The sequence below is a fragment of the Ceratotherium simum genome, chromosome 5 (assembly GCF_057802395.1).
Source record: "Ceratotherium simum simum isolate JZ-2026a chromosome 5, ASM5780239v1, whole genome shotgun sequence".
Lineage (NCBI taxonomy): Eukaryota > Metazoa > Chordata > Mammalia > Perissodactyla > Rhinocerotidae > Ceratotherium > Ceratotherium simum.
The window spans coordinates 9,514,818-9,534,068 of NC_141904.1; positions in this window are offsets into that span (position 1 = coordinate 9,514,818).

Here is a 19,251-nt window from a genome sequence, read left to right on the forward strand (position 1 = left end):
GTTTGCTGGAGTAAAGTTTTGAAAAATTATTCCCATCCATAAGTCATACAAATACAGAATCCATTTAGTCAATCTTTGAATCCAGTTTTATCATTATGGTATTCTCATTTTGAAAAGACACTCCAGTATCCTAACAGATTAGATCAGTTGACATAAGCTTTTTCTAAACTTCTGCCATCTGATTAAATTCCATTTGAAATTTTCTCATAACTCGTACTTAGACATACTCTTTCCTTATATAAACTACATTAATGTTAGACATTTTTGAGAATAAAATATAGCTTGGATGTGTTATTACTTGTAAAAAATACTTTTTTGCAAACTCCTAACTTTGACTTCTACTCATTTCTTTGAGTTGTGTTTTTCCTTCTTCTTCTTTGTCCATTAGAATCTTCTAGTAATAAAGATTAACAATATTCTCAGACCATTCTAGACTATTCCTAATGAACCTATTAAAATGCTTCTCAACCCAAGAAGCATTAAACAGGTATTACTCAGTCATTTTGCTTTTGACTTATTATTCAGAAGAATGTTAAAGCTGTTTAAAACAACATTTATTTGAGGTATCATTTAGCCTTCTGCCAAATTTGAGCAATGAACTGTGTAACAACATTGTAGGAATAAATAGAGAACAAATACATAAATTCTGATAAAGCCTATTTCAACGCTTCCTTTAATTGTTAATAGGACTTTCTTGGAAAGAACAGATAATTATATTATTATTACATTTTTTTTTTCTTTTTGTAATATGTCTTCTCTCTTGAATTACCTGCTAAAAGAACATAATATTCAAGTCAAGGAAAGAGAAATGTAGAGATTAAGGGTGGCTGCAATACTGAATTGTGAATCGTTTCAACAGCAGTAAGAGGTACTGAGAGCAGAGGTCCTTCTAGAACCAACTTGCTAATGACTACTTGGAGAAAATTGCCTTGAGTGGCTTATTTTCCTCATAGGATTAGTATAAAAAAAGAAAATCCTGGAAGCATTACATTAACTGAATGGTTAGTACCGGAAAAGATTCACTTCACATAGCCACCGGGTAGAAAAAATAATTATTGTTCTTATACTCAGCACACATGTAGAAAAGAAGATACTTCATTAATGCCCATGGTTTTGAAGGATGCCATTCTACCTTGAAATGTGAACCCAAGGGTAAAGCACAACTGAGACTAAGAACCTTCCTACTGGCAAATCCAACAGAAGCTTTTTGTCTCAATTTTATTAGAACATCCTGCTATATCTGACATCTTTGATAAAGCCCATCTGATAAAGCCCACCAGGGACTAACCTGTAAGATCTTGTAATATTAAGCTACTATGTACTGAACGTGTTATAAGTGCCAAAGAGCTCATTGTATCCTGACAACAACCCTGAGATAGACACTGTTCCTATTTTATAGATGAAAAAGCCACACCAGAGCAAGTATGTGATATCGATTAAAGCAACTGAGAATTTGTTTGTTGGTGAATTACCTGTTCATTTGCTTCGTGAAGGCAGGCCCAGGTGAATTGACCAGTAAGGTGAACAGAACTGCCTGTAACTGTACATTAGTGCAGTGAATTGGCTGTCTAATCTCCAGGTATGGATTTACAAAAGGTGCCTTGGTCGGGTGAACTAAATGGTAACATATCCTTAGTGAAATCTAATGACTCAAAAAATATTCCACTTTAACATCAAATTATTCAGTTGTCCATGAAGTAAAGTATTATTAGGAAAAATGTTAAGGGCGAAATTCTTAAAATTTAAGAAATAAAAACTTGAATTTGTGGTTGTAAAAATCACTCATGTTGGAAATTTAGTATTTAACAGGACACTCTTCACACATCTTATAGTTTTACATGACACCAGAATAATAATCAGAAGACAAATGGCATAATTTAATATCATTCAGACGTGTCTTGATAATTAACTAATAACAGATTTTTACAGTCCATTGAGAATTGCATTACTAGATTTATTTCACAAAGTCTGCTGTGGGTAACTTATTAACAACTCTAATCAGTCTAGATGGAACTGGATTAATCTGCATTCTCAGAAGGAAAAAGAAAAAAAAGCAGGAGCAAAACTCAGCTAATGCTTCAACCCAAGCATGCTGAAGAGACGTCAAATTAAACAGCCCAAAATATGCAACCATTTAGCATGATGCTCTGCTTTGTGACAATCTCTCCCTCGGGGAAAGCACTTTAATTTTCTAAGATTCAAATACAGAAGGACTAAGCAAGAATTAAAGCATTACTATAAAACTTAACAACAAAATGAAGAAGGCTTTAAGTTTTGTTTATCCCCATTTCCCTCTCCTTTCTCTGTCTTCCATAAATAATTATCTAAAAGATTATTTAACAGTAATTATTAGGACTAATATATTCTTCTTTGATATTTTTACCAACACTATGGCTCCATACTTCTTTATACAAGTTTAAAACATCTCAAACATACTGTCTGTTGACAATACTTAAGTTTGCTTTTGATGCATCAAGTATTGTGTAAGGCAACATTGCATAAGCTGTCACAAAGATGGAGGGTAACCTTGGAGAAATTGAGTTGAAAAGGACTCGAACGTTTATTGAGTGTCAACCACCAAAAGCTGTGCTAAGAACCAGAGAAGCACAAATAAACCAGATACTATTCCAGCACTTAACGTTCTCCAACAAGCTCAGGAAAGACTTCAGTCCTACTGGCAAGTAATGTATCTGAGTCCAGTTACACACAAGTTCTGTACTGAAGTGACACAGAAGGGGTCGTGATTAGCTTCGCCTAATAGGGACAGGAAAGACTTCAGAGGTGGCAACAAGAAAGCTTTGATTTTAACCATGAATTGGGATTTTCCAGAGTAACAATGATATGAAAAGACAGAGCATGCTTGGATAATGATAATAAAGTTGTTACTGCTGAACCATAAACTCAATATGACCTATGAAGCTGGCTCTCAACTGCTTTATTTCTCTCCATTCATCTGTTGTCATGTCTACCCTGCTTTCTACCCCCCACACAGACCAATCTTCTTAGTCTCCTTCTTGTGTCATGTTCTTCCACATCTCTAAACCTCTGCTGACTCTGCTTCCTCTAACTAGAATGCTCTCTACTCCAGGTCTACCTGGTGAACTCCTACTCATCTTTCAAGACTCAGCTTAAAAGCAAGCAATTCTGACACTTTTCCCATTCCTGGTCCCTCCAATCATAAAATGATTCATTTTATGTTCTAACTGAATGTTATCCTTACCTCAGTTGCTCATTCGTTTATTCATCCAATCAACCATATTCACTCACTCACTTATTCAAGATATATTTATCAACTCCTTATTATGTGCCGGGGGCAATGCTAAGCACTAGAGATACAATTAATGGGAACAAGAGAGAGAAGTTTTGATATTAGGCTGAACTGGGAATTTTAATAGCCAAGAATGAATCATAAGTTCTTAAGTATTTCCTGGTATACAAGTAAACAAATGTTGGAAGTGCTAAGAAAGAAACTCAGAGATAACAAAATAAAGAGTAACTCTGGTGAGAGGGGATTGTTTCATAGGCAGCGTGGTTAGGTATCTTTTTCTGAGCCAGATCTTTGGAAGTGACATCTGAGCTGATATTTTAAGGATGTAAAGGAGTAGAGAAAAGCATTTAAGTTAAAGAGAAAAACAAATATTAATGCTCTGAAGAGGCAATGTTCTTGGCTAGTTTAGGAATAGAATGTAAGCCCATGGTGCAGGAACTTTGTTCTGTTTACTTCTGTACTCCTAATGTCTAGAAAAATGCCTAACACATAGTAGGTGTTCAGTGAGTATTTGTGGGTTAAATAAATGGTGAGGGAGGAAGTAAATGGGGCTAGAGATGAGGGAAACTGAAGGAGAGTGATCTGAGTGGAGAAGTAGGTAGGGTAAGATCATGAAAAGCTACACAGATCATGATGAAAAATTGAGATTTTATTACAAAGTCACTGGTAGATTGTGGGAACATAAGTTTCTGCCAGACTAGCCAAAGCCAGATAGCAAGAGTTAGGCTGAAATTAAACAAGAAAATAAAATCTTATGGTGATTAAATTGGCCAATATTTTTAAGGCTAACACTTACGATTGGCAAGCATGTGGGGTAACAAGCTTGTTTGTGAAATTCTGATGCATTAAAAAAAAAGCTGTTGTTTCCAACTCTATGACATTTAGAAAAAGTCAAAACTATGGAGACAGTAAAAAGATCAATGGTTGCCAGAGGCTTGTGGGGAGGGAGAGATAAATAGATGGAGCACAGGAGATGGATTTTTAGGGCAATGAAACTATTCTGTACGATACTATAATGGTGGATACATAACATTAGACATTTGCCAAAACCCATAGAAAGTACAAGTCCAAGAGTGAACCCTAATGGAAACCAGGGACTCTGAGTGATAATTGGTCAGTGTTGGTTCATCGATTGTAACAAATGTACCACTTTGGTGGCAGATTTCATAGTGGGGGAGGCTGTGCCTGTGTTGGGGGAAGTATATGGGAACTCTACTTTCTGCTCATTTTTGTTTGGAACCCTAAAGCCCTTATCTAAAAAAAAAAGTCCACATAAAAATATCGTAACATTTTTATTGTTGTCAATTTGGCATTGGGTATCTAAAACCATTAAAGTATTCATATAGTTTTATTTGGGAAATTTATTTCTACATTATCTTCCCACAAAATAATAAAAGATGTACACAGAATTTTTATTTAAAAGTTTTCATCTCACAACTGTTTATAATAAAGAAACTCTGGAAATACCCTCAATTTCCTGTACTAGTGGAATGGGGAAACTAATTATAGACTATCCATATATATTTTGCCATCATTATAATAATGTTTTAAAGAATGCTTAATAATTAAGGAATATACTTATAATAAAATGTCAAGTAAAAATATTGCTACAGTGTAACATATACAGTACAAAATTCAAGATAAGAAGTGCAAGATAGATACATATACCTAGGGGAGTGAAGAGGGATAATGGAAAGATAGATATGAAAATGCTACAGTCATGGTCTCTAGAGCACGGGATTTCTAATTAATTTTTATTTTCTTCTTTATACATATTTGTGCTTTCATAAGTAATAAAATTTCAAAGATTAAAAATTAAAATAATTATAGGTTGATTTTGCTAAAAATTTTATTTTATTAAATAAGCAAAATAATTTAATTGTTGGGGTAATGAGGTGGAGAACTGAGAAAGGGGCAAGTCACAACAGCTTTGCATAACTGCCTAAGGAACATTTAATTTATTTAGACCTTAGCATTTACCAAAGTGTGTTTTCTGCATACGCAGTCCCGTAAAATTATCACAGGGAGGCAAAAACTAAAGCAAAGTTAGGAAACACTAGATGTTATTTGACCCTCTTTGAGACTAGTAATATATTTAGTATGTTTAAGCCTCTAAGAAGTCCTGCATTTAAGAAACTTGTTTAACTTTATTTAACCAATGTTTCCCAAATGTATTTGGCTTAAAGCACTTTAATGCAATTGGAATAAACTGAGGAATAAACTTTAGGAACTGCTGCTGTAGGCAATCAGAGCAATCAATAGTTTTTAAATTAATTTTTATTTTTTTTTACTTTGAAATATCCCCAAAGTAAAAGCCCAAAAGTGAAGTTGTAAATATAATGACAAATAAATATTTTCTAAACAATTTGAGAGTAAGTTGCCAACCTCATGTCCCATTACTCCCGATAACTCCTGAAAATGTTAGTGTGAATGTTGAACAAACAAGTGTGTATTCTCCAACATAACCATAACAGCATCACCAGAATCAGTAAATCAACATGGATACAATACTTCAATATAATTTTCAGACCCCTTTCAGGTTTTGCCACTCAGCCTAATAATATCCTTTGTATCCACGGGTTTCAGCTCAGAAATGTGTGTTTCATTTAGTTGTCTTTAGTCGTCTTTAGTCTGAAACAATTACCTTGACATTCATGATCTTGACACTTTTGAAGACTACGGGCCAGATATTTTGTAGAATATCTTTCAGTTTGGGCTTGTCTGATGCTCCCTCATGATTAAATTCAGATTATACATCTTTGTCAGGAGAAAATTATAGATGTGATATTGTGTTCTTTTCATTGTATTCTATAAAATGTCAAACAATTTCAGTTTGTTGCATTACTATTTAGATTCACTTCCATAATCTGATCAATGGAGTATATGCCAGGCTTCTCCCACTATAATGTTACTCTTTTTTCCCTTTGTAATTAAGAAGTCATTTGTCGGACGGTACTTTGAGCTATGTAAATATTCTTTTCCTCACTATGGTAAACACATCCTAAAGTGATCCCTAATGATTCCCACTTTCTGGTATTCATGCCTTTGTACAATTGCCTCTATAGGCAGAAGAACTATGACCTGCTTCTAACCAGTAGAATGTGGCAAACTTGATGGGATGTCATACCCATGATCATGTTTTGTTATATATAAGTCTTTGCCTTGCTAGCTGACTCATTCTAGATTCATGCTTTCTATGGCTAGCCTCAAGGAACACTAAGCCAACACGAGTTCTACAGCCATCAGAAAATGAATTCTTCCAACAACCTGAGTGAGTTTGGAAGCAGAATCTTCCCCAGTCAAACATCCAGATGAGAACCCAGCCCTGGCCAACTCTGATTGCAGTCTTACAGAGGACCCTAGATAACACCATGATTGTAGCCTCACAGAGAACCCAGTCATGTTGTGCCCAACTCCTAAACCACAGAGACTGTGAGATAATAAATTCAAGTTGTTTAAAAGCTGTTACATTTGTGGTAATTTATTACACAGCATAGAAAACTAATATATTTACCAAACTTTCCATTAATTAATTAATTAATTAATTAATGTCAGTATAGACTCATAAATTTTATTTATTCCTATTTTATTCAATGAGTTATAATCTGACACTATCAATAATTATGTTGATACTCAAATGGTTATAGATTTGGCCAGTGGTATTTACTACCATTTTGATATGTTCCCATCAATCTTTGAGCATTCTCTTATTTTCTGATACAATGTTACATTCCAGACTTAACTCATAATATCCCCCCCCCAGCCCTGGGAATGAGCCGTTTTTCCACTGAGCATTGATTCATTTTAGTGGATGAATATTTAGAAGACAAGATCTATTTTCTAGATGTGATCATTGATATGGAGTGTCCATGCTGCCAAGCAGAGCTAGGGAAAAAGACACACACATACCCCTACAAAAAATATACACATATTTATTTATATACATAAAATATGTGTACACCTATATTTCATTGTATATCTGTATCTATTGAAAGCCATGAGTTTGCTCACATGCTTCCAATTCAGTCCAGCACCACAGAGTTCATGCTAATTTTATCCCTTTCCACATTTATAATTCCCTTCTTTGACAATAAGAAAACTGGTACCCATTATTCTTCATGTTTTTTTTTATTTGTTCAATTTTCTGTAAGAGAAAAATCTCCCATACCTAATAAACTCCTCCTCCTCCTCCTTCACACAGGTGCCCTCCTTTTCTTGCTTGGGCTAAGAAATTCCATGACAGGCCACTGTCACTGCTCTACCACTTAATGGACACTCTCCTCATCCTGATCAGCTTTCAATACCCCATGCCAGGCAGCCCCCCCATGCAGACATTCTCCTCTCCCTGCTTAGGATCTGACACCACACACTGCTCTTCTCTCCTATAAAGACACCTCTTCAATCCTCTTCGACTTTGATACCACATGCCAGCTGTCCCCATGATGGACATCCTCCTCAACCTGCTTGAGCTCTGAAACTTGCACTGGGCTATATTTCCAAGGGGATATCCTCCTTATTCATTCTGGCTCTCCTACCTTTTGTTGGCTGCCTTTCAGTGTGGCTACCTTCTTCACCACATTTGGGCTCTGGAACCCCGTACTAGGCTGCATATAGTCTGTAAATCTCAAACCAATATAGCCCACTATTCAAACTGAATTATACTAGCTCCATTATTCTAAAAAAAAAATAATCAACTTTCATTCTTTTGCATGTGGCTATCCAGTTTTGTCAATACCACTTATTGAAGAGACTTTCCTTTCTCTGTTATATGTTCTTTGTCAAAGATTAGCTGTCTTACCATACACAAAAATTAACTCAAAATGGATTAAAGACTTGAATGTCAGACCTGAAACTATAAAACTCTTAGAATAAAATATAGGCAGTACACTCTTTGACATCGGTCTTAGCAGTATCTTTTCGAATACCATGGCTCCTTGGGCAAGGGAAACAAAAGAAAAAATAAACAAATGGGACTACATCAGATTAAAAGCGTCTGCACAGCAAAGGAAACCATCAACAAAATGAAAAGACAACCCACCAACTGGGAGAAAATATTTGCAAATCACATATGCAACAAGGGGTTAATTTCCAAAATATATAAAGAACTCATACAACTCAACAACAGAAAAATGAACAACCTGATCAAAAAATGGGCAGAGGTGGGGCCAGCCCTGTGGCGTAACAGTTAAGTGCACGCATTCCACTGCTGTCAGCCCGAGTTCGGATGCCGGGCATGCACTGACACACTGCTTGTCAAGCCATGCTGTGGCGGTGTCCCACACAAAGTAGAGGAAGTTCGGCACGGATGTTAGCTCAGGGCCAGTCTTCCTCGGCAAAAAGACGAGGATTGGCATGGATGTTAAGCTCAGGGCTGATCTTCCTCGCCAAAAAAAAAAAAAAATAGGCAGAGGATATGCACAGACATCTTTTTGAAGAAGATACACAGATGGCCAACAGGCACATGAAAAGATGTTCAACATCATTAATTATTAGGGAAATGCAAATCAAAACTACAATGAAATATTACCTTACATCCATCAGAATAGCTATAATTAAAAAGACAAGAAATAACAAGTGTGGGAGAGGATGTGGAGAAAAGGGAACCCTCATACACTGCTGGTGGGAATGCAAACTCGTGCAGCCACTATGGAAAACAGCATGGAGATTTCTCAAAAAATTAAAAATAGAAATCCATATTATCCAGCTATCCCACTACTGGATATTTATCCAAAGAATGTGAAATCAGCAATTCAATGAGATTTATGCATCCCTATGTTCATTGCAGTATTATTCACAATAGCCAAGATGAGGAAGGAACCCAAGTGTCCCTCACTGGATGAATGGACAAAGATGAAGTGTGTATATATATGTATACACACACACACACACACACACACACAGAATGGAATACTACTCAGCCATAAAAAAGACAAAATCATCCCATTTGCAACAACATGGATGGACCTTGAGGGTATTGTGTTAAGCTAAATAAGTCAGACAGATAAAGACAAATAGCATATGATTTCACTCATATGTGGACAATAAACACATAGATAAGGAGAACAGATTAGTGATTACCAGAGGAGGAGGGGGTGGGAGAAGGGCGAAGGGCTAAAGGGGCACATGAAGAATAAAAACTAGACTACTGGTGGTGAAAACAATGCAGTCTATACAGAAACTGATATATAATAATGTGCACCTGAAATTTATACAATGTTATAAGCCAATATGACCTCATTAAAAAATAAAAATAAAAATAAATAGTCAGGAGACAGAGAAACTAACAGAGAGACAGAAAAAAAAAGAAAAAACACACTGATATTGATACAGTACAATGTACAGGAAGTAAAATGATCACAGTTCCAAAACATAAAGTCATATAGCTTGCTTCAACAAAGTAATGATTTATAATGCAGCATGTTGTAAATTTCAAGTGCCATATCTTTCACATTCTGTAATTATAACATTATATATATATACTCAGTTCTCCTCATGTTAACAGCTCAAGCTCTTGACTAAATATTAAGTGATTTATTTTTGTTCACTAAGATTTAAGTGTGTACACTTGACATTCTAAAGAGAAAAACCAACAAAAGACACATGCGCACAAAAATAATTTTATGTAAAAGAAGGTAGCTTCATATAAGTCTACAAATATGAGCAAAGCCTTTTTAGACAGCATATCATAATTTCAAAGGACACGTGGTCTTACTCTCTGATGTTACTATATATATTAATTTGCTAAATACTTATAAAAGTGTAAATTATGTATTTAAATCATTAAGAAAAATAACAAAAACATTTTCATATAGTTTTAAAGCTGTAAATGACTTTAGAATTCACTAATATGTGTGACAGAAAGATAAATAGGTTAAAGACTGTGCTCTCCAGGAATTCATATTCTGCTCAGCAGGGCAGAAAGTAAATAGATCATTACAAAACAACACAAGACTTTCAAAAATTTTGATAAAATAAGGAATTGAGAAGAAAACACGCAAGGAATAATCATGACCTTGGAAACAATATTTTCTAATACTTATTTTTCAGTGAATCAGTGAATCTGAATGAGAAAATCTAAATGACTTTCTCATAATCCTAAATATTTAATGATAGAGCTGGGAACAGAATAAATTCTTTCCTCATCTATCCTGGGTTCTTTTTCCTTAGTTTCCAATATATCATAGAAAGTTCAATAGCAGACTTTTTTTAGGTATGAAATATCTTGGAATATAGTTATTTTTATACTAAATAAAAGCACTTCACAAACAAAATCATCAAATTTTCAATAAATCATCCCATATCTAATAGTTTTCTTCTTTTTATTGTAGCTCAAATAAACTATGGAGATATAAACAATGTAGACATCTGTAAAACATTTTACCCACATACATAAGTGTAAAACATTTTATATACATATACATACATGTATATATAAACACACACAAACACACACGAGGACAATAAAGAACCGGCTTGCAGCGAAGCATTTAATAATGAAGGAGTACAACTTCTGCACACTCAGCATAGCCCCATCTGAGACGTTAATGAAGTGGAAAATTAAAAGAAATAACAGCACATGGGTCTTGAAATGTTTTCTAACCCCGTTAGTCCTTTAGTGCTTTCTTTCTCCTATCACCTTTGGACAATGTTAATTATGCTGTTGATATAAACATTTATCATTGTGCAAGTGAGAAAATATTAATTCCTCCTGATTCTTTGGCTCAATTGACACTCACCTGAAAGATTTATGGAGAGTGATTTTTCCTTTTATAAATATCTTTCATTCAAGCCTTCAAATACGATTTTAAAAACTCTAATAACTTTCTATAAGTTTTAAATTAATTAACTAATTTATTTATGTTGCCTCCAGTGAATGCCCTATCAGCTTTTAGCTCAAAATCAACTAGATAAAGAAAAATGGGGCAGGAAATGAAGCCAAATTGAAAACAAAGAAATGTTGGTAAGTGGAGTTAGGGAATTTAAGAGTTTTCTACTAAATTTAGTCTTTCTAAAACTACTGTGTTGTAATAAATTCCCACGCCAAGTTCATAAGTGAAGCACCATAAGTGACTAAATTTAGCAAACTCAAACACAAATATCTGCTGCAAAGCTATGGTTACAGTCCAGTATATCTTGAGCAGAAAATGATGATGCCTGCAGATTAGCACCATTTACAATGAGATTTTAAATTTATTAAAGCAAGTGTCATATTTTTATTGCTTAGTTGGCTACCTTTCCAACATCACAATTGCCCAAGCAGTTCATGTAACTTATAAGAAGTAATCATAAACATCTAGATCAAATAGAGTAGCCACATTCAAAGAACAAACAACGTTTCCTTCAAAAAAATACCAGAAAAAATAAATTTCCTTTAAAATCTTAACAGATTGTTTCTTAATTTCCATTGCAGAGCTGAATCATAAAACAGGAAACACATGTTCAATTAAATTTATGACCACAGATCCAACACATATTAAAAAATAGTTGATAAAGGATTATGCAGAATGTCCAATGCTGTTAATGAAGAGTGTACACACAACCCCATATGTGAGTGTATGGATAATATGTAACCGTATGGAAAATATGTAAGTATATGGCTTTTATGTGATTGTATGGATAATTTATAGAAGTGGGCTGTAAATCTAGGAAAACTGAGGTTGATGATTATATTTTGTTTCATTTACTACTAATTTTGAAATGGACATAAGCTAATAAGGTATTTTTTTCTCCCTTCATTCCTCACTTGGAACTCACGGAGGTTAATCATATTCATTATTCATGATACACTCTCACTCATGCATGACCACCATCTCATCTCCCTATCTTCGCTACCCAAGATGACCGTTGTTCCAAATCCCATTGTTATTGTTTCCTGCATTCCCTTTTCTACAGTGTATATTCCAATCTTTTTTCGTAACCTTAGATGGCTTTGATTTTACAAAAAGAACATTATGGTATATGTTATTTTTAGGACTTAACTTTGGTCACTTCAATACATATTGCTGATGAGGAGCATCCGGTTTTGGCAAAATAAGAAAATAAAGATCTCTGAAAATCTACTTTTCCATAAAAGCAATGAGATCACTGGAAAATTTTTCAGAAACAGTATTTTCAGAATTTTGGAAATTAACCAAAAAAGTTTGCAACAATGCGCAAAGTGTTTATACAAGAAAAGGGGCTAGATCTTGATAAAAATAGTGAGCTCCATGGCATTTTAACTAGTCGTGTTCCCATCCCCCTCACCCCAGCTCTTCAGTAGCCTTAAAACCCAAAGCCTTGCAACCATAGTAGCTATGGGAAAAGCAGCCTAGTGGACAATGGAGGAGGAAGATTGGCTTTGGGGCTCCCCAAACCCTATCCCCACAGAACTGTCATTATTGTATCTGTCTGGCAGCTCCCTGGAAAAGTCTCATATACAGATCATGTCCTTATTTGTTTTGGATCAGAGCACACTCAGTGAAAAATGTCATCCCCAGGACATTTGCCAAAAACAATCGGCAGCAATTGTTTGCAATCACAGATACCTAAGGTGGCAATATCAGTTGGGGCAGACAAAAGGTTTCTCTAAAACCTTAAAAATAACTCTGGGAAATAAGATGTCTTTAGAGGACTTCCGGTTTCTCATCTGGCATGTGAGAAGTTTGGAAGTTGCCGCTCCACTCAAACAAGTAAAAAGCTAAACAAACTGAAAAATCAACTCTTCTTAGATCCGTCAAAGAAGTAAGGTCACAGCACAAACTGCTGCCCTCTAAATTGGAGAGACCAATAGGTAAATACAGAGAACCACCTTTCTGAAGCAGAAACACATGAGCTGAAATTTCTGTGGGAAGCAGTACCAGGAGAAGGAAACCTGAATTGTAATAGATGAATTGTTGGTGGCTCAGTGTGGACAAGTCTGAGAGATAACAACTTCAGGGTGACAAAGGGGCCGGCCCGGTGGCACAAATGGTTAAGTGCGCATGCTCCACTGCAGCGGCCCGGGGTTCACTGGTTCGGATCCCGGGCGTGCACCAACGCACCACTTGGCAAGCCATGCTGTGGTGGCGTCCCATATAAAGTGGAGGAAGATAGGCATGGACGTTAGCCCAGGGCCAGTCTTCCTCAGCAAAAAGAGGAGGATTGGCAGATGTTAGCTCAGGGCTGATCTTCCTCACAAAAAAACAAAAACAAAAAGAAAAAAAACTTCAGGGTGACACATTCATTAGAGTGTTCCCACACTTTTGTGAGTTTTACCTTATGGAACTCTAGCAGGTCCTCATAGTGAATATCAGAAAAATTTCCCTCATGCTTCTGGCAGGGGGAGCAGAAAAAGAACTATTGAAATACACTGGAGCATTCTATTTTTCATAATGAGGTCTGAATTCAGGCCTAACTTATTGTGGTTTTATCAGAGCCTAACTGACATAAGGAAAGGCAGATACTCACCTCAAGACCACCCCAGCCATCCTTTCTTATCTGAGTGGAAAAGAAGGGAGGAACAAGAAAAGCATGTGAAATGCACAGTCCAGGAGCATACAGACTCACTAAAAGACTGAGACCTAATCATAAGACTATAGAATGTTTACTCTCCCCTATGCCTTACCACCATATTACTAAAGGCCTATTTACAGCAGTCCCTTTACCTAGTAACATCATGTCCAGCTATCAAGAAAAAATGATAAGGCTTACTAAAAGGCAAAATAACACCATTTGAAGAGATAGAGCATCATAACCAGACTGATATGGTACATCTGTTAGAATTATCAGACCAGAGTTTTTTTTTTTTCCTTATAATTAATACACTAAGAGCTCTAATGGATAAACTAGACAGCATGCAAAAACAGACAGACAATGTAAGCAGACAGATGGAAATTTTTAGAAAGAACCAAAAAGAAATGCTAGAGATCAAAAACACTAACAGAAAGAAAGAATGCCTTTGAAGGGCTAATTAGTAGACTAGAAACAGCTGAATAAAGACTCTCTAAGCTTGAGGATATCTCAATAGAAACTTACAAAACTGAAAAACAAACAAAAAAACTGAAAAAAAAAAAAAAACCAGAACAGAATATACAAGAATTGTGAGACATCTACAAAAAGTGTAACATATGTGTAATGGGAATATCAGAAGGAGAAGTAAGAAAGTAGTAGAAGAAATATTTGAAACAATTACGACTTCAAATTTCCGCAAAGTAATGTCATACACCAAATCACAAATCTAAGAAGCTCAGAGAACAACAAGCAAGATAGATTCCAAAAAAAAAAAAAAAAAACCCACTACACATTGGCATATCATTTTCAAACTATAGAAAATCAAATATAAAGAAAAATCCTGAAAGAAGCCAGAGGAAAATAACCAACTTCTCTATAGAGGAGCAAAGATAAGAATTACATCTGACTTCTCCTCAGAAAACATGTAAGCAAGAAGAGAGTGAAATATTTGAAGTGAGAAAAGGAAAAAAAAAAAAAAAAACACCAACCTAGAATTCTGTACCCTGGAAATTATTCTTCAAAAGTAAAGAAGAAATAACGACTTTCTCAGACAAAAAAGAAAAAAAAAAATTGAGGAATTTGTTGCTGGTAGACGTGCCTTGCAAGAATGGTTAAAAGAAAATCTTTAGAGTGAAAAAAATGATATATGTCAGACATCTGAAGCTACATAAGGAAAGAAAGAGCACTGAAGAAGGAATGTGAAGGTAAAATAAAAATATATATATTTTTCTTATTCTTAATTGATCTAGGAGATAGTTTGTTCAAATAATAACAAAAATGTATTTAATTATGTATTCTTATGTATAAGTAAAATGGATATCAGCAATGCTACAATACACAGAAGAGGGGAATTAGGATTATTTTCTTATCATAAGGTACTTGCAATACCTGTGAAGTGGTGTAGTGTTATTTGAAAGTGGACTTGGATTAGTTGTAAATGTATATTGCAAACTCTAGGTTAACCACTTAAAAAAGTTAAAAAAAAAGTATAACTGATATGCTAAAAAAGAAGAGAAATGGAATAATATAAGACACTCAATTAAAACCACAAAAGGTAAAAAATGAGTGGAAGACAAAAATAGGAACAAAGAATAAGAGCAACAAATAGAAAAGAGTAACAAATTTGGCAGATATTAATCCAATATTATCAATAGTCACCTTGAACGTCAATGGTCTAAATGCACCAATGAAAACGTACAGATTGTCAGAGTGGATACAAAAACAACTAACTATATGTTGTCTACAAGAAACCCATTTTAAACATAAAGAAACATATAGAATAAAAGTAAATGGATGGAGAAAAATATACTATGATAACACAAATCAAAAGAAAGTGTGAATAGCTATGTTAATTTTAGACAAAGTAGACTTCAGAACAAGAAAGTTATCAGGAATAAAGAGGGACAATACAAAATGACAAAGGTGTCCATTCTCCAGGAAGATGTAACAATTCTTGATATGTATGTGCCTAACAACAGAGCATCAAATTACATGAGGCAAAAAGTGATAAAGCTGCAAAGAGAAATAGATGAATTCCCTATTATATTTGGAGACTTCAACACCTCTCCATCACCAATGGACAGATTGAGCAGGCAGAAATCAGCGAGGACAAAGTGGAATTCAACAACACCATCAATCAAGTGGATGTAACTGACATCTATTGATGACTTCATCCAACAACAATAGAATACACATTCTTCTCAAGCTCCTACGGAATGTTCATCAACATAGGCCACATTCTGGGCCACAAAACACACCTCAACAAATTTAAAAGAATAAAAATCATACAATGTCTGCTCTCAGACCACAAAGGGATTAAGCTAGAAATCAACAGCAGAAATATAGATGAATAATCCCCAAATAATTGGAGATTAAACAACACACTTCTAAATAACACATAGGTCAAAGAAGAAAACTTCAGAGAAATTTTTAAATATTTTGAAATAAGTAAAAACACAATTTATTAAATTTTGTGGGATGCAGAAAAAGCAGTGTTTAGAGGGATATTTGTAGCATTGAATGCATATATTAGAAAAGAAGAAAGAGCAAAAAATCAATCACCTAAGCTTCTATCTTAGGACACTAGGAAAAAAAGAAAAGAAAATTAAATCCAAAGTAAGCAGAAGACAAGAATAATGAAAATTAGGGCAGACATCAGTGAACTTGAAAACAGAAAATCAATAGAGATAATCAACATAACCAAAAGCTGATTGTTTGAAATTTTCAATAAAATTGATGAGCTCTAGCCAGGCTAAATGAGAAAAAAAAAGTGAGGACACAAATGACTAATATAAGAAATAAAAGATGGACGTCACTACAGATCCCATGGACATTAAAGGATAATCAAGGAATATTATAAACAACTCTACCTACAAATATGATAGCCTGGATGAAATGGACCAATTCCTTGAGAAGCACAATCTGCCAAACTCACACAAGAAGAAACAGACAATCTAAATAGCCTATACCTATTAAAGAAATTGAATCAATAATTAATAACCTTCTAAAAAAGAAAGCACTATGCCTAGATACGCTCACTGGTGAATTCTAACAAACATTTAAGGAAGAAATTATACCAATTCTCTACAATCTCTTTCAGAAGAGAGAAGCATAGGTGAATTTCCCAGTGGATTTTATGAGACCAGCGTTATCCTAATATCAAAACCAGAAAAGGAAATCACAAGAAAAGAAAGCTACAGATGAATATCTCTCATGAAGATACCGGTAAAAATCCTTACCAAAATACTAGCAAAACAAATTCAACAACACGTTAAAAGGATTATATACCATGATCAAGTGGAATTTATACCTGGGGTGCAAGGATGGTTCAACATACAGAAATCAATAAATGTGATACAACACATTAACAGAAAGAAAAATAGAAACATATTATCATCTTAATAGATGCAGAAAAAGCATTTGACAAAATCCAACATCTTTTCATGATAAAAGAAACTCTCAACAAATTAGGTATAGAAGGAACGTACCTCAACATAATAAAGGCCATATCTGACCAGCCTACAGCTAACGTCATACTCAATGGTAAAAAACCAAAGGCTTTTCATGTAAGATCAGGAATAAGACAAGAGTGTCCATTCTTGCCACTTCTATTCAACATAATGCTAGAAGTCTAGCCAGAGCAATTAGGCAAGAAAAAGAAATAAATGGCCTCCAAATCAGAAACGAAAAAGTAAAATTGTCTCTGTTTGCAGATGACATGATCTTATATAAAGAAAACCCTAAAGACTCCACCAAAAAACTTTTAAACTGATAAACAAACTCATTAAAGTTGCATGATAAAAAATGAGTTGTATTTCTATAAACTAGCAATGAACCATCTTAAAAATTTAAGAAAACAATCCCATGTACAATAGCTTCAAAAACAATAAAATACTTAGGAATAAATTTAACTGTGGAAGTGAAAGATCTATACACTGAAAACCATAAAACATTGATGAAAGAACTTGAAGAAGACACAAGTAAATGGAAAGATAGCCCATGCTCATGGATTGGAAGAATTAATATTGTTAAATGTCCATACTACCCAAAGCAATCTACAGATTCAATGCAATCCCTATCAAAATTCCAATCGCATTTTTCACAGAAATAGAAAAAACAATGTTAAAACTCATGAGGAACCCCAAAAGACCCCAGAGAGCTAAGAAATCTTGAACAAGAAGAATAAAGTGGGAAGCATCATACTTCCTGATTTCAAATTATGCTGCAAAGCTATAGTAATCAAAACAGTATGGTACTGGAATAAAAACAGACGCATAGACAAATGGAACACAATAGAGAGCCTAGAAAGAAACTCATGCGTATATGGTCAACTAATCTTTGACAAAGACACCAAGAATACACAACGGGAAAAAGATAGTCTCTTCAATAAATGGTGCTGGGAAAACTGGATGAAAAGAATGAAATTGGAACCTTATCTTACACCATACACAAAAATGATCTCAAAAAGAATTCAAGACTTAAATGTAAGACTTGAAACTATAAAACTCCTCAAAGAAAACTCCTTGACATTAGTCTTGATTTTTTGGATTTAACACCCAAATCACATTCAAAAAATGCAAAAATTAACAGCTGGGGCCACATCAAACTAAAAAGTTTCTGCACGGCAAAAGAAACAATCAACAAATGAAAAGGCAATTTATGGAATAGGAGAAAATATTTCAAATCATATACCTGATAAGGGGTTAATATAAAAAATACATAAAGAACTCATATAACTCATTAGCAAAAAAAACCAAATAACCTGATTAAAAAATGGACAAAGGTCATGAATAGACATTTTTCCAAAGACAACATACAAATGGCCAACAGGTAAATGAAAAGATGCTCAATATCACTAATCATCAGAGACATGCAAATTAAAATTACAATGAGATATCATCTCAAATCTGTTAGATCAGCTATTATCAAAAAGTCAAAAGATAACAAATGTTGATGACGATGTAGAGAAAACAGAACACTTGTGCACTGTTGGTGGGAATATAAATTGGTACAGCCACTATGGAAAACAATAGGGAGTTTCCTTAAAAAATTAAAAATGGAACTATCATATGATCCAGCAATCCCACTTTGGGTATATATTCAAAGGAAGTAAAATCACTATCTCAAAGGATATCTGCACTCCCATGTTCATTGCAGCATTACTCACACTAGCCAAATGTGATACACACACACACACACACACACACACACATACACACACTAGAATATTATTCAGCTTTAAAAAAGAAAGGAACTGCTGCCATTTGCAACAACATGAATGAAACTGGAGGACATTATGATAACTGAAATAAGCCAGACACGGAAAGACAAATACTGCACGATTTCATTTATGAGTGGAATCTAAAAAAGTTGGACTTATAGTAATAGAGAGTATAATGGTGGTTACTAGGCCCTGGGTGTCGTGGGGGAGGAAGGAGTATGGAGAGATGTTGGCCAAAGGGTACAAATTTTCAATTGTAAGATGAATAAGTTCTGGAGAGCTAATGTATAGCATG